The following is a 4376-nucleotide window of genomic DNA, read 5'->3' as shown; positions in this document are numbered from 1 at the left end:
ATGCATCCAATTGAACTAACCGCCACAAAGGCTTTGTCGAATAAACATCTCTACAAAAAATACACTAATAATTTATAAAGTCCTACAGTGTTTTAAATCATACTATAGTAAAGTATTAGAATTAATCTGTTGTGGTAATCCTACAGGTGCAATGATAATGACAACTAAAGTAATATAAACAAACGACCAAATGTGTAGTTTTCTATCTCATTAATTCATTCATTCTCCTTCAGCTTAGTCCCTTATTTATCAGGGGTTGCCACAGCGGAATGAACCGCCAACTATTCCAGCATATGCTTTACACAGCAGATGTCCTTCCAGATGCAACCCGGTAGTGGGAAACACCCATACACACACACTCATACACTACAGCCAATTTATTCACAACATGGGGAGAACTTACAAACTCCACACAGAAATGCCAACTGGCCAAGTTGGGACTCGAACCAGAGACCTTCTTGCTGTGAGGCCACAGTGCGACACACTGAGACACTGTGCCGCTTTAGTTTTCTAACTATAGGGGATATTATATTACAATACATGACAGATAAATAAATATAAATGCTGTAAATACTATTTATACAGTAGATTACTTTTGAACGTAACATTTAAACACACTTTTAAAAACTGTTACTTTTGAACGTAACATTTAAACACACTTTTAAAAACTGTTACTTTTGAACGTAACATTTAAACACACTTTTAAAAACTGTTACTTTTGAACGTAACATTTAAACACACTTTAAAAACTGTTACTTTTGAACGTAACATTTAAACACACTTTTAAAAACTGTTACTTTTGACCATAACATTTAAACACACTTTAAAAACTGTTACTTTTGACCATAACATTTAAACACACTTTAAAAACTGTTACTTTTGAACGTAACATTTAAACACACTTTAAAAACTGTTACTTTTAACGTAACATTTAAACACAATTTAAAAACTGTTACTTTTAACGTAACATTTAAACACACTTTAAAAACTGTTACTTTTGAACGTAACATTTAAACACACTTTAAAAACTGTTACTTTTGACCATAACATTTAAACACACTTTTAAAAACTGTTACTTTTGACCATAACATTTAAACACACTTTAAAAACTGTTACTTTTAACCATAACATTTAAACACACTTTAAAAACTGTTACTTTTGACCATAACATTTAAACACACTTTAAAAACTGTTACTTTTAACGTAACATTTAAACACACTTTAAAACTGTTACTTTTGACCATAACATTTAAACACACTTTAAAAACTGTTACTTTTGAACGTAACATTTAAACACACTTTAAAAACTGTTACTTTTGACCATAACATTTAAACACACTTTAAAAACTGTTACTTTTAACGTAACATTTAAACACACTTTAAAAACTGTTACTTTTGAACGTAACATTTAAACACACTTTAAAAACTGTTACTTTTGACCATAACATTTAAACACACTTTAAAAACTGTTACTTTTAACGTAACATTTAAACACACTTTAAAAACTGTTACTTTTGAACGTAACATTTAAACACACTTTAAAAACTGTTACTTTTGACCATAACATTTAAACACACTTTAAAAACTGTTACTTTTAACGTAACATTTAAACACACTTTAAAAACTGTTACTTTTAAATGTAACATTTAAACACACTTTTAAAAACTGTTACTTTTGAATGTAACATTTATACACTTTAGAAACTGTTACTTTTGAATTTTACATTTAAAATGGTTTTAAACTGCTACTTTGAATGTAACAGTATTAATCACAGAAGGAAAATTTCTTAATAACTTTGAGAGAACCTTGGCAAAACACTTCCTGTCAGCTGAGCAGTTCAGAAATCTGCTCAACATTAAACATGATCTTTCAGACGGACACATTCAAGGTCAGTTTTGCAGCGCTGTGGTTTTCAGTACGAATCTGAACTAAACAGCACATCAGGCAATGAAATATCTCACACATTAAATCATTATTTGGTACCAAACCACAACTGACTGAATGATATCAGTTTTCCCATAATACAATGCACACGGCTCTTTAGCTCCACACTAGCGTTTGTAAAAGTGAAGATAAACATGAAGACTCGCAGCGTTTCAACGCTCAGAGACAGAAAACAACTGCAAAACTGTCAGAGAATTAATCCCAGCTGCCATTTAACATTTACAAAATATAATATCAGCTCCTTCACAAAAGAATCAGGTTTATAAATGTCCAATATAAATATATAAAAGTGTTCTCCGGGTGCTCCGGTTTCCCCCAAAGTCCAAACACAAGCGCTATAGGGGAATTGATTAACTAAATTGGCCGTAGTGTATGAGTCTGTGTGTGAATGAGTGTGTAGGGGTGTTTCCCAGTGATGGGTTGCAGCAGGAAGGGCATCCGCTATGTAAAACATATGCTGGAATAGTTGGCGGTTCATTCCTCTGTGGCGATTCCTAATAAATAAGTGACTAAGGCAAAGTAAAATGAATGAATGAATGAATGAAAGCAACAGTCATTCAAACATCTTTACTAAATCTTTTCTACTTGGCATTTGGTGCACCATGTTTGTAGTTCTTTTGACCCACACACTGTAAAAAATGAATCTTGAGGCTTGTAATTTTCATTAAAAAAATTAATGTGGTCATTAAAAATAATGAGCACATTTTCTTTAAAAAATTGATATTCTGGATTTATTATAAAATATTAAGAAGATTTCGCTAATATAACTAAGATTTTAATTTTACTTATTTTTTTAAGCAAACTAGTGCAATTATTAAGCTTAATTTGAGAAACCAGTTAAGCTAATAAAATTGAGGAAAGATGGCTTCACGTTTATTTTAAGAAAATTCACTCAATTATGTGGATTTGATTGAGATGTTTGCATTTGAATCTCAACAACGGCAGTGATCAGACGACATTTTGAAGGAGCAGATCAACAGCGAGCATGTTAAGAGGTAAGCATTAACAGTTTATCATTTTATTGTCTTAAGTAGCCTAAGCTCTTTCAGGAAAGACACATGCTGTTCAAACTTGTTCAGGAACTTGGTTTTTGCCATATGATGTATATAGGGATACACAGGTATTTTTAACCACCCATTCCTATTTGAAACTGATTTGCTTCAATGTTCATTCTGAATTATATAATGAAGTTGAACAAATTATTTGCATCGTAATATTTAACAGCAACGATCAGGCAACAGTTAAGCAGATGAACAACAGTGAGCTTGTTAAGTGCTAAATCTAAGCTAAGCTAAGTTAGCTAGCTATTCAATGGGGTTTATGTACAGCTAGTGCTTTTCCATTTCATAAGGTTCCTTTTACAGCATTGCTGATGTAATGTAATGAACTGTTTATATATAATACTGTACATAAATACTAATATTTGTTTGCTTCATTTTTCATGTTTAATGAAGAAAACGTTCGCAGTGTTTTCCCACTAAAGAGGAGCAGTTTATTGAGGCAGATTTTGATAAAGAGAATGGGTGCCATACATCAGGTATTTTTAATAATGTTATTTGTGTATTATTATTATTATTATTATTATTATTATTACTAATTTCTACACTTTTTTGCATCAGACCTCACATTAAATCAGGGATGAATCGAGAGATGTCGTCCTCTGTTGCTGGTCTATCTGTATGAATAAGAGGAAGAGCTCATCCAGGAGTGCAATGTAAGTGTCTCAAACTGTTTCAGATATTTATGATCTTCCGAAAACTGCATTTTATATTTTTGCATGCTTACAAAAAAATATATAGCTCAAGCATTACACTGTTGAAGGGACTATTCCTTGTATAAACATGGTTTGTTTTTATAAATGTCTGTACACTAGTATACATTTAAACACCCTGTCCATTATAAGTCAAAATACTTGTGTATTTGTGTCAGTCAGCAACGTCTACTCAAACATTATGAAGAATTACTGTTCACAGATATAAAAAGAAATGGTTTATTTCATCAATATATTTCCTTAATGTGTTTTAGTAAACCTTAAACATTTGAAATGTACAACTGCATAATTTCAATATAATAAAGGTAAATGTTTATTTTACAGTGTGGGAATGCACAGAGAATTGCTGTCTGTCAGAGGGATGACCAACCATGAGGACTTCTGCATTGTCTTGGAGGATAAGTGAGTCATGGCTAGCTTGGAAAATCTAGAATCGCTGAACTGGATTTATACAAATATTCCACAAATTAAAATCACTTACAAAGAAACGAATATTAAGTTTGCAATGCACAAATTCTGTCAAATATTGTCTAAAATGTGACTATTCCTACAAAGGAAAGTTGACAGGTCAGTTTTTTCCATGACATGGATAAAGAAATTTTTATCAGAGATTAACATTGCTGTATATTTTATATAGATTTGTTTAACATATTGTACCATT

The 4376-nt window shown here is 31.4% G+C and overlaps 1 long non-coding RNA gene across 1 annotated transcript; it reads left to right on the top strand.

Moving 5' to 3' along the window:
* Positions 1–3286: 3286 nt before the first annotated feature.
* On the top strand, positions 3287–4152 carry LOC130240284 (uncharacterized). Its single transcript, XR_008838758.1, has 3 exons — positions 3287–3481; positions 3564–3658; positions 4040–4152. It is a non-coding gene; the product is annotated as an uncharacterized LOC130240284 (long non-coding RNA).
* Positions 4153–4376: the final 224 nt, after the last annotated feature.

The sequence above is a fragment of the Danio aesculapii genome, chromosome 14, assembly GCF_903798145.1.
Source record: "Danio aesculapii chromosome 14, fDanAes4.1, whole genome shotgun sequence".
NCBI lineage: Eukaryota > Metazoa > Chordata > Actinopteri > Cypriniformes > Danionidae > Danio > Danio aesculapii.
The sequence above is the reverse complement of the archived record's forward strand: the minus strand, read 5'-3'. Positions and strand labels throughout refer to the sequence as shown.